At 28.4% G+C, this 13803-nt stretch overlaps 1 long non-coding RNA gene across 1 annotated transcript; it reads left to right on the top strand.

Moving 5' to 3' along the window:
• Positions 1–8771: 8771 nt before the first annotated feature.
• On the top strand, positions 8772–11666 carry LOC149498088 (uncharacterized). The gene is made up of 2 exons (XR_016319474.1): positions 8772–9084; positions 11444–11666. It is a non-coding gene; the product is annotated as an uncharacterized LOC149498088 (long non-coding RNA).
• The last annotated feature ends 2137 nt before the right edge of the window (positions 11667–13803 follow it).

Raw genomic sequence — 13803 nt, forward strand, 5'->3', positions numbered from 1 at the left:
AAAATAAAATGAAAACTGAAAAATTTTTTATAATAATAATTATAATGATAAAACTGATTAGTTTGGTTCAGCACAAAAAAAAAATTTACGATAAAATATATTTTCATATGCGCGTACATAAAAGTTTGGATGATAATATTGATCTCAGAAATGTTTTTTAATTAATAATATATTTACCTTCAAAAAAAGTAATAATATATATAATTTCAAAATTTCGAGCATTGTCTTTATTTATTTTCAAAAGATAAATACAGAAAATACGGAACATGCACTTTTAATAAATGATTATTGAACTAGTTTACTTTATTTTGGTGAATAGGATTTCTTATCGTCAAATAGCTTTATATGTCTATCAAATTTAAAAAGTATTCACTTATAGCTAATAAAAAATAAAAAATGCATTCACTTAGTAATTAATAAAAATATTTTAATTCAAAAAATTTTAACAATATTATTCATAACTTTCATAAGTAAAAGAAATGAAATTTAATAGAATACATTTAGAAACTTTTCTTTTAAAATTTGTTATTATTAAGTATCTATAATAATAATAATAATAACAATAATATCAAATTTCATCATATTTTAAAACTTATTTAACTAATTACATATTAAAGCATAATACAAAATTAAAAATAAAAATATTTAATTAAGTTATTTAAATATGTTTTATATTTTCAATAAAAATATCTTCTAGAAAAAATATAGATATTATAATTTTAAGTATAAAAGTGTTATTTTTTTTAAAAAGGACAACATTCATTTTATTATAAAAAATTGTGAAAAATAACTTAAAATTGTGAAAGAAAATATAAAATTATTATTGCAAAAGTTATATTAATATCACACCCAAAACTCTGAGCCGAACCGGCACTAAGACCCAAGTAAGCTTAAGGCTCCGAGGCCCATAGTAAGCCCAACTCACATCAATCCATTTCTTCAAAGTCGATTCCAAGAACAATAAGCCCATAATATGATGTGATTAAATCATACAACCATATCATATCTCTGATTCAGCTTCCATTTTTCAAATAGTTCATAGCTCGGATCTGTATTTCATATACCTTTCACGTCGTCTATACCATAGGCCAATTGGTCCTATCGTACTTTCAGAGATTCAATTAGAAAAATTTCATAGGTTTATTGAACAACACTCTAATAATTTTTACATGCTATATTGTAATATATCACTCCCTAACTGCAGAGCTCAGTACAACGATGATATATTTTTATACACAATATTGTACTTTTAAATATTACTAAAAATTGGAATTTACTATTGTAACTCGTAGGAGAAAGAAACAGAGTTCATCTGAATCAGCAAGATGTCTACCTTCTGGGAAAGATTTATGGGAGAGGGTGAGTTTCACAAACTCAATAATTAATAATAAATAATGCATAAGCCAAACGATCACACAAGATGCTTTGCACATTTATTATGATGAACACTTATTCAGTCAAGCACATGTCACAACATCAGCACTTATAAATAATATTACCTTCAAATAATCACATTAAATGGAGTCATAAAACCTCTAACAAGTTGTCATCACACATGGCCTGTCATCTCATATGTGTGCACCAGGAAACCGATCCTCATACATGGCCAACTGGTCTATTCCTCACTTGACCAGTTCTCACATTTTTTTTCCATTCTCTCTTTCTTTTTCCATTTCCAACAAGAAGCCACCCTGTGGTTTTGCCATATCATTCATATAACATTTCATCAGGTGCACACGGGGGCACCGAAATCCAAAACTGGCAATTGTCCCAGACCATATCACAATCCCATGGTGACCCACTTCATCCTAATTCCATCTGAATACAAGGCACAACATTATCATATTACAAGTAATCCAATCAACTCGCATAATGTAGTAAATTGCATAGTAGATTATAAGCACATAGGGATATAATTACGAAATATGTATAAATATTTAATTCTCATATGCTTATATTACTATAATTTGCACGATAGATCATAACGTAAATAATGTTATTTTTATAATTTAATATTAAAATAGTGAAGGCTGAATATCGTTTATATATATATATATATATATATATATATATATATATATATATATATATAAACAAAAGGTTTAAGGACCGTTTACAAAACAAATTATACCAGTATGTTGATTCTGAAGTAACTTTTACTAAAGGTTAATGTACATACAAATAAGAATGCTATGATCAATGGGATCTATAAATATATAGATATAATTCATATCACTTTAAATTTATAGATATAATATAAACAATATTTCTTATGTGGAAGATCAGACTAAGCCGCATCCACAGAGCATACTTATAATCATTTTATCAATTTAATATTTATCAATCAACTCAACCAATTTTTATTGTAGATTTTAACACAAGGTTTAGGGTTCCTGCAATCTTAACCTGGGATCCCCAGAATTAAGTCAGAGTGTGGGGGGAGAAGAAGAAAGTGTCGTCAACACGGTCTTAGAATAGTAGCAGGATATAAAAATTTACTTTGATTTAATTATAAAATACAAAATTTAAATTTGATTTACAAAATTTAAAATTTAAATGATAAGCTCAAATTAGTTTATACTTAGAAAGAATCTCTAACCTTGAATCCTTACAAGAGAAGTTGAAAGGAGAAGGGAGATGTCTAAGTTTTATCTTTAAGCTTATAAGTATTCTTTAGAGTCTAAGCTTATGCCTTCACAAGAGGAAAGGCTCCCTTTAAATAACAAATTATTGGAATCTTTACTATTTGCTTTTACTATTGATGAACAGTGACATGTCGGCCACCGAATCTTGACTTTTGCTGTTGATGAACAGTGGGTTGTCTGCCACTGTGTCTTGACCTTTACTGTAGCTGCATAGTGGTTGACCTTTACTGTAGCTGAATAGTGTTTGGTCTGCCACTTGATTAGTTGGAAATAATATCTTGGCGGTTTACTGAAAAGTTGAAGGAATAAGGTTCCTTCTACCTATTTACAATGAGTCAGAATAAGATGAGGACGATGAGCTGTCCTTCTTTTTCTTTTTTAGCTTTTCTTTTCTTTTTTCTCTTTTTATCTTTTCTTTCTTTGCTTTAGCTTTTTTACTTGCTTTACTTTTGATTTTAATGGGAGAGGGAATATCATCATTACTATCACTATCTTCATTTGAGGATGAGGATTGGGATGAAGATGATGATATGACAATTTTACTTTTACATTTATGGCGTGTAGTGGTTGAAGATTTACTAGAGGATGCACTGTGGGCTTTACTAGATGATGGGTTTATGGGCTGATTTGAACTGGTAGAGAGTTGTTCAAACATCTCTTGACAGATCAATTTATATTCTTCGGGCGTTTTAGTAGCAGCTAAACGGGCCTGGCATTGGGCCTTCTGGATACCAAATTGAGGATTATCCTCAATGGCTAATGTGTTGGCATACGTTAAAGCTGGTTTAGATGGGCTGGACAATTTATTTAGAATCCATTGACGGATTTTTAATTCAGTAGTGGAGTTTTTAAAGGATTCCCACCATTTGATTTTATGTCTCTTTACTAACATAGGAATTTGGGTTCCTGGAATATACTGATAGTCGAAATACTATTGATATACCCATGGAGTGAAGAAGGACATACAATAGTACATAAGAGAGGGAATATGAACTTCTTCAGGTTTAGGTTTATAATGGGCTTTAAAGTACTGGTATAAAGAAATGATATTCGGAGGAATAATTTCCTCAGAAATACCTTTAAATTGCCACAATCTTTTAAACTAATTTGGTATTTTTAAATCAGTCCGTATACTTTGATCAAAATATATTAACCAAGAATGCGTAGTAGTTGGATTTTGAATACTAAAAACTTTATCCCACGCATCTTTATAATCAAAATAATTATAAATCATACAGTGTTTATATAAGGTTTTAAATCTTACGGGAGTAGATAAAGAAGATACGGCCAATCCTTAGGGTGGATGACGCGTTTTATTTGTAAAGAAGAATAAGAAATAGTTTTATTTTTATCAAAAGTATGTTTAATTTTTACAGATCCTGTTTCTACTAATATATTATGATAATATTCCTGAGATTTTGACAAATCAAAAGGAACAAAATACCAGTTCTCAGGGTAATAATGTTTTACAATTTGCCAAGGATTGATATTGTTGTATCCATCCTCAACTTCAATTTCAAAATCATATAAACTTTTTACAAACCATTTATGTATATTACTAGTATTAGTATATTGGATTTTTGGCAAATCCACAGCCATCAACGGTTTTGATAACTCTTTACTGTCTACCGTTTGAGATAGAGTAGCCGTACCATGAGCGGGTACGATCGCTTTAGGTTTAGAAGCCATACCTGACTCTTCTGTGGAAGAAGAGGCTATATTCTGCAATGCTTTAAGAACTTCTGGGGATTGAGAAAGTTCTTCAATCCATTTTTTAAGGTCTTTACTAGTATTTAGAGTTTTAGGTAGGTCTTCTGAATGCTCTGAAAGAGCTTTAGTGGGTGAACTTTTACTAGGTGAATCGGGCATAGGGTTCTTCCCTTTATCCTTCTTTCTTCCCATCATTCTGTAAGAATTCACAGGTTAGAAAATCCGGTATATTATTTGAATTTCCTTTTATGAATTCAATATCAAATTCAAAAATACTTAAAAGAGCTTGCCATCGAGCAAAAATCTGTTTAGAGGCAAGGTTTTGAACATCTTTCTGCAAAATGTCTTTTGCAGATTTACAATCAATTCTCAACAAAAATTTTTGATTTAGTAAATCACTTTGAAATTTATTGATACAAATTACTATACTTAAAATTTCTTTTTTAATAATAGAATAATTTAATTGAGTTGGAGTCCAATGACCTGAAGTGTATTGGATTATGCGTTCTTTACCATTAATTTTTTGTTTTAAAATACCACCATAACCAATGTTAGACGCATCAGTTTCAACAATTTTAAAAGCATTAGGATTAGGAATATACAAATAAGGAATTTCTTTTACTAAAGATTTAATCTTTTTTATTAGTTGCGTATGCTGATGTGTCCAAGGACCAGCATTTTTACGAAGTCTGTCATGTAATGGTTTTATCATGCAATTTAAATTTGGATAAAAATCAATTACATAATTTAAACAACCAAGAAATCTTTGTAATTGGAGTTTATTAGTAATTTCATCTGAAAATTTTTCTCCAAAAACAAGTGTTCTTTCTATAGGTTGAATTATACCTTGTTCAATATAATGACCTAAAAATCTAATTTTAGTTTTAAATAGATCCATTTTTGTTTTACTAAGTGCTAAACCATTTTTCTCAATAACCATGCAAAAGGTTTTTAAGTGTTTAAAATGGTTTTCGAGAGTTTGACTAAAAATTAATACATCATCTATATAGACTATACAAAATGTTGAATATGGATTAAAAATGTCATTCATTATTCGTTGGAATTCTGAAGGAGCATTTTTTAATCCAAATGGCATTACATTCCATTCGTATTGACCAAATGGAACTGTGAATGCTGTTTTATATCTGTCTTTAGGGGCAATTTGAATTTGCTAATAGCCAGATTTCATATCAAATTTACTAAAAATATTTGCATTATATAGTTTCTTTAAAAGATATTTTTTATTGGGAATAGGATACCTAATCCATTTTAAAGCTGTATTTAATGGTTTATAATTTATTACTAATCTGGGTACGCTACGTTCTATTTCTGCATTTTTATTCACATAAAAAGCAGCATAAGACCATGGGCTTCTAGATTTACAAATTAATTTTTTAGCTTCTAATCCTGTGATTTCTTTTTTATAATGTTCAATCAATTCAGGGTTCATCTGAATTGGCCTAGCTTTAGTTTTAATAGTTCTTTCATCAAAATCTTTTTCATATGGTAAATCAACTACATGCTGTTTGCGATTCCAAAAAGCATTTGGATGATCAGCACAAAGTTTATTTTCCATATATTCTCTTAAATTTTTGATTTTATTTTGTATAAATTCAGTTTCTAATTGTTTTTTAATTCTATTTAGACATACATTATTTTTTATATCTTTTAAATCTTCTTCTTTAGATTTTATCAAAGAATTAATTTCTAATATTTTAATTGAATGAGCTTTTAATAAATTTAATTGCTTCTTTTTAGGTTTTTCTGTGAATTCTAACCTAGCTTTACTATTTCTTATTGTGAATTTAATACAATCATCTTTAACTGAATATGGTGTTATTAGGTTTATAAAAGGAGTTCCTAATATTACCATATAATTTATCTGAGGTGACAGTAAGAATACTGTGTTTATTTCTAAACCTTGATTTACTATTAATGCATCTGTTTTACCTATAATTTCTAATTTAGACTTATTTGCTGTACTTAACTTTTCATTAGTTTTTAACCAATATCGTTTAGGTATTATATCAGATTTTATACAGTTTAAATCTGCACCTGTATCAAACAGTGCTATTGCATCTATACAAAAATCATTTATTTTAATGTTTATTTTTACTAAATATTTTCTTGAAGTTATTTCTTGTAATAGATTTAGAAAATTACTATCTATGTCTTCATCCAATTGGTTTATGTCATCGTTTATGGCATTGTCTGGTTCTTCATCTGAGGAAGAACCAGAAATGAGTTGAGACTCTAAATGTTTTATTCTTTGACTGTTTTGTTGAAATTGCATTTTTAATTCATGTACTTCATGCTTTAAGGTTTTAATTTCTTTATATAAATCTTTATTAGAAGTTTCCATATCTACCTTTTTATTTTTATTTAATATGGTCGTTAAATCATAAGTATTAGGTTGGATTTTAGGAGTTATATCTTCTTTTACTGGTTTTTCTTCTTCAAAACTTTTTATGAGTTTTTTGAGAAGTTTAGCTTTAGTATCTTGGTCATCTATATTATTTACTACTTCTAATAATGTACTTTGATCTTTAGTTAACATATTTAAAGATTTTTCAGATGAACTAATGGTTGAACCTAATTCATCAATTTGGTTGTCACTTTCTATAATCGCAGATTCTGAAGTATCAGAATCAAGATATAGTTCGTGAATTTTATTTAACACTTCATCATCTAAGTTTAATTCATTCAATTTTTTATTGAATTTACAAAATTTAGAAGTATGACCTTTTTTACCACAATTATAACAAGTCAGATTTTTAAAAGAAGTTTTACCTGAAGATTTATATGGTTGTTTTCTTTTTTGTTTCTGAGTGGGTTTAGATTTTTCTTTATGATAAAATTTATCTTTACTTGGTGTGGATCTATATTGCCTTTTATAATCTTTATTTTTATAATGTTTTTTAGTTTTAGGTGTTCTAGAACACTGTCCATCACACCTTTGAGAAGATGTTATACTATAATCAAATCGTTTACAAAATGATCCTAGTTCTTGTTTAGTTTTATGCATTTCATATTTTAATGTTCTTTGAAGCTTTAAATCTTGACAGATTTGTAGACCTTCTTTTTGTATTATACTAATTAACTGTCCATATGTTAATTGACTATAAGGTATAGGTTGATCATATTGTTGTTTTATATGATTTCTAACTTTTTTACCCAAAAAATAAGGTAATCCTGCCAAGAACTTTTCTTTCCAAAAGCCTTGATTGGAATCTTCCCTTAACATTAATCGAGTGAGGAAAGTTGTTTTATAATTTTGAAAATCACTTAATTTTTTGCATTTAAGATTACTTAATAACTCTGCATTTTTATCTTTTAAGTGAGATGGATTACCTATAAAATGTAACGAGATAGTGAGAATTAAAGATGACACAGCATCCTGAATTACTTCACCATTCTCATCATATATGGGTTCACCTTCATCATTTACTTGAATTGAATTTAATATTTCTATATGTTGTTGGTCAGTTAGGTGATAATCCCACCAACCTTTTAATTGTCCTGTAAAACTTGCTATAATGATTTCTGCAATAGCTCTATCTGATATAATGGATTGAGTTTTATATGCATTAGCAGCCATTGTCATTTGCTGCAGAATACTCAATATATTATATTCAGAAAGTCCATCTATATTCCATTCATATATTGTTGTTGCATTATATTTAAATTGAGATATAGTGTTAGGTTTATCAATTATTCCTAGGTCTGGTGCCCTATTTACTAGTGCTCTATGTGTTATAGGATTTATTTCAAATTTTTTAACATCTTCTGAGTTAGGTTCACTAGCCTCAGAATTAGTGTTTTCTTCTAAAATATTTATATTTCTTGATGCTTGAGGAGTATTAGGAGCTACTTGTTGAGTAGTCTCAGAATGAACCTCAAGTTTACTTAACTGATCTTTTAATTTATTTACAAATTCCTTTTGACTGGATTGTGAAATTTGAAACGGTTTATGTAACGCCCCATTTTTCTGTGTCTGAAATAGTAAGTTATCGGTCTGTGAATAGTATCATCGGTCCGGGAATAAATATTATTTTTGTCCGAAAAAATTACTATGTATGTTTAATATTTTCTTTAATATTTCTGGAGTATGTATACATTATTTTTATGGGTAAATGTAAGTAATGAATATTTTTGGAGAATTTAGAAAATTAGTGAATAGTTAATTAAGGAGTGATATTAATTAAGAAAATTAGAGGCAATATGTGTATGGAGTAAATTTGAAATGGTGTTATATTAATTAAGGAAATTAGATGAATTATTTTTATGGAGTAAATTTGAGGATTTTATTGTGGATTTTATTGTGTTAAATAATATTTTGAAAGAATTTAATTTGGAGAATATTTGTAGCCATTAGATTACAATGACTCAATCCTAGCCATCCAATGTTGAGAAAAGACTAAAATACCCTTGTGCTCAATAATTTGAGCAACCACTTTCTCTCCTTCTTCTTCTCTTTGGCGTTGGCTATCTCCTTCTTCTTCTTCTTCTCTTTGTTTTTCTTCAACTTCATCCTTAGCCAAATCCATCAAATTCAACCCATTTAACTTGATTTAAGGAATCAATCCTAGAGTTTAAAGCTTGAGAAATGATATTTGGTGAATAATTTCAAGTAATTTGGAGGACAAAGGGTGGAGCACTTCCTACCAAAGACAAGGGAAAATCAAGGCTTCAAGAGTTTGATTTAAGCTTGTTAGAGCTTATGTTTAAGGTAAGTGTTCATAAATCCTCTTACCTTGTTTAAATTTTTGATTTTGTGAAGTTTATACTATTTTGTGAAAATTGGAAATTTTATATTAAATAATTTGATTATTGAATTTTGGTGGTATACATGTGTTCTTGGGAGATTTCTAAGCATGCTTATATGTTGAATTGATGAGGAAAACATTTTCTTCTTCATCCTCCAAGAGTGGCAGAACCTATTGATGAATAAGGCCTTAAGTTTTCTTGTTATTCTTTGAGGATTTGTGATCTTAAGATGATATTTGATGAGTAGTGAGTATGTGGTAGAAATCTCTACCTTGTATATGATTTAAGTAAGCTGAAATTAGGACAAAATGTTAATGGGTGTGTTTAAGGACTGTTTTTCTATTCGTTTTATTTTCCCTCTGTATTTGAGTCCTTCATAAAAGTTGTAGGTATATTTTTTAGCTTTTCAACCCATCCTCTTGTGTCCAATTTTGATATATATAGCTCAACTTATGACTAAAACACCTAAACTGACTCTGTTGTAACGTACCACATGCAGCAATAGATTGAGTGACTATTTTGACCACCATAATGGCAAGATTAGGTGTTGAGCTCTTCATGAGATTTGTTACCCTGTGTCTTGAGATTGCCCTGGTGTTGGATTGGTTTAATTTGAGTGTCTGGTTACGGAGAAATTCAATAAACATTGGACTTGGTTCTGCTGAATCCGGTCTGGACTATCAGTCTGTGTTCCTAGCTTATTTTGCCTATCTTGCAGATTTATCTGGGTTATGGTCCCTTCATAACATTTGTAGTATTTTGTCTTAGCTTTCTAATGAATCAAACATCACTCAATTTGGAGACACAGAACTTAAGTTATGTCTTAAAAACCCAGCAAAGGTCAAGATTATATTAATGCTGGAAATTTTCTATGTCTTAAATCATAGGTTTATTTGGATAAAAGTATGTATAAATCATGTGTGATGAAGTTCTCTTGATTATTTGTGTGGTTTAGCATTTACTTGACAATAAGTTTGACAAGTGTTGTAGTGGATATGTTGAAATGGATATAAATTGAAAAAGTGTGGAATTGGTTTAGATAATGCATGATGAGGGTTGAAATGGATACTTTTGTGCATAAGAGTTATGTTAGCATGCTTGATTGGAGAAGGAAATTCCTCCCCTTGGTACCACCTTAGTGTAGTAAAGCTTATTTAATTATTTTATATATATGACATAAGTATGATTATTTGATAACTTATATATGCTTAGAGTTTTAACAACGAAATGGGTATTTATGGTGTATGTGCTTTGAATGTTGAATAAGGAAAATATGATTTTATATGATAAGAAATTTCTTATGATAAATTTCATTATGACTTTAAGAAAGTTTTAAAAGAAAAGGGATTTATGATAAATTTCCTATATTAAGTAATTATGTTTAAGTATATGAGTTACTTAAGTTCTGAAGTAAGCTTACATGTATGATTTCATATGATAATAAAATGTCTATGTTCAGTAATTATGTTTAAGTATGATTCTAAAGTAAGCTTACATTATGAATTTAAGAAGACTAAAGAATAAGACAAGTTTTCTAATAAGTGATATGAAGTAAGAATTAAAACAAGGATTTTGGGCTCTAATATACTTAGTGTGAATTTGATGCGTGATTTGATTTTTATTCTGTCTGATGAGCATGCTCGGCATTTGATGTCATTCTGATAAGAAGCTATGATCATATGCTAGACACGTGGGTGTCTTCTGTTCTGTTAGGGCGGACGCGCTCTATATGTTATGAAAAGGTTGGCGACCTAAGGCCATTATGAATAAGTTATGAAAACTTATCTGCTTCTCTTTCTCCTAAGTGTATGCGAGCCCTATGGAAAATATTTGTAAGACAATTAAACGAATGAGATCATATTATTTTAGTAAACCTTACTTTGGAAATTAAGGATTATGTTATCAAATGAATTGTCAAAGCATGATATTTCGGTACATGGTATTAAATAAAGAGTATATGTATTGGTATAATAAATGTTCAAGTAATGACTTTATGATTTGAAAGAATTACATTATTATGTTATAATTATAAGTTTATTTGATATTCTAAGTAAAGAACTAAAGTATTTATAGTGATTAAATGTTTAAGTAAAGGATTTATGGTATAAAGAATTAAATGATTTATGTTATTAAGTAAGAGTTTATTTGATATTTCTTTTGCTATAAATGTAAATGTATGTTGAAATTTAATGATTTTATGATTATAAATGATTTTACGAAATTTGTGTTTAAAGTAAGTTGCCATCGCAACTTTGGTAAGTATGTGAATTATGAGCACCACTGAGTTTTATACTCAGCGCGTCGATTTTTATCACGCGTAGGTTGAAGATCGTGGTTGCTATTTGAAGATTTGAAGAGCAGAAGTGACTAATTTGGTAGTAGTCGATTGAGATTTATATAATGAAGAATGATGGCATGTATAATTGTTACATTTTCAGATATTATGTTATTTGAAATATAATTGAAGTATGTAATTATAAATTATTTTGGTGTATAATTTATTTGGAGATAAGAATAAGATTTATTAAATGATTGAATATGAAATATTTGAAGTCAGTTGATATGATTAGTTCATTAAGACTTGATAGATATAATGAATGCAATTAATTGATGGATCTAAAATACTATTGAGGATTTATTCAGTTATAAAAATATAAAGGTGTTGTTATGTTATAATGAGTAATTGGAGATGTTGGAAGTTTAGAGTTTAATTGGGAGTATTTTGTATTCACATGTTTGGCGAGCTTAGTTTTTATAGGGATATTCTTACAGTATTTCTGTAGGATTTTTCCCGATGTATATATATATATATATATAAAAAGATAAGAAAAGGAAATGAAATATTACTATTATAAAAAAAAAAATTTACTCGTGAAACTGGTGACTACTCAGTTACTTCTAATTATAAATTTTAGTTTTATGATTTATATGTTAAGTTAAAACGGTGTCTCCGGCACCAAATGTGGCATCCGCCGTCGAGTCTCTCGGGACTGGGCGGCGGGTGTTACAGTTTAAAAATGTGAGATTTAATTTTCTCAGATATGACAGTTTAAGGACCGTTACATGACAGACTTGCATTATAGACTTGTCTTAGTACCAACAAGTAGTAAATGATAAATATTGTTTTATTTGGTACAAGAGAAGTTGGTACTAGTTTATACTTTGATCTTTAGTTTTATATATATATATATATAAAAAGATGCAAATTGGTCAATGCATGTTTGCAAATGACTGCATGCATCATTTATTATTACTTACAATGATAAAAGAAGGAGCAAGACTCCATTTGAATTTTTAACTAGCAAGAGCGGTAAACAAACTCGGATAACCTATATAAAACACAAATACAAAGGAAAGACTGCATTAAACAGATGATTTTTCTTAAATAATAATTAATGTATCATATATCTGCTTAGATATTGGACTGCTTTAATTAATCTAAATCTTATCGATATTTCTGATAGTATTGTCCTTCAAATAGAACTCTCTATTTGCTCAAGTATTAACTATTTAATACACTTATCGATTATTACTTACATAGTCTATCCATCGGGCAATCAATAATCCAATTATGACCAGTAATAATTTTATGTTCAACTCATAGCTTATTATTAAAATAAGCGTCGATCTAATCCCAATATATCCTCAAATATTTTCATCTCGATATGGTTTACTTCCTTAACCAGTCGCCAAATAATAAATCTTTTATATAACCAAATATAAATAATCCCTCACTCGATTAATCTCACTCAAAATATTATATCCTCTAAGTAACCTATTTCATCACCATCTTTGTTCATATAGTCCTAATTTCAAAATAATTGATACCTATCCAGCAATAAATTTCATTTTACTTAAATCATTTTCCGTCCTCGAGATAATTCGAATAACACTTAAATATTTAATTTGCTCTAATTTGATAAAATCTTATTTTATTCTTAACCCTTAATTATTTTAATCAAAACTAATTTAATTAATAACAACAATTTCTAAACTTGAAATTTATATTGAATTTAACAAATTGAATCTTAAAATACCGATTAAAAATCAAATTTCGGATTTGAGCTCAGTGTGTAATTCTCAAGCTTTTGCCTCCTGGAGTCTCGCCGGACAGTCGCATAGTTAATTTCTGAGAAATTTTGGGAAACACATAGCTTATTTCGAAGTTTAAGGTTACATGAAATATTTTTATCAAGATTTAGAGATTAAATTACATATTCGGTCGTTGTTTAAAAGTTACATAGACACCATACATTCTGTTTGAGTTTTTATGTAGCTTTTATTATGAGTGAACCTAGACCATAAGTCTAATATAAAAATTATTATTTTTCTAGCTAGTTCCAACAACATGATTTATAATTTATAAAAATTTATATTTTATTTATTATCAACTATGTGAATTGTTATTTGTAAGAAGTCGAAGACAATAAAAAAAATTTACAATCAATTCATTAATAATGAATATATATTATCATAATATTTCTATTCTTATAGGAATAATAAATAAAAATATAAAAAATTGAAATCTTTTGTTTGGAGATAATCTTGATTTTGGCATAAGATATTAATCTTTCAAGTAAAAAATGATCCATTTTTAAATGAGACGACAAGATAAACTTTTCACGATATTGTCTCGAATGATATTTTTTTGAAACTTGTTACAACTGACACCCGTGAAAAG

Source organism: Jatropha curcas, chromosome 2, assembly GCF_041381405.1.
Source record: "Jatropha curcas cultivar XTBG-Jc1 chromosome 2, XTBG_Jcur_1.0, whole genome shotgun sequence".
Taxonomy (NCBI): Eukaryota; Viridiplantae; Streptophyta; class Magnoliopsida; order Malpighiales; family Euphorbiaceae; genus Jatropha; species Jatropha curcas.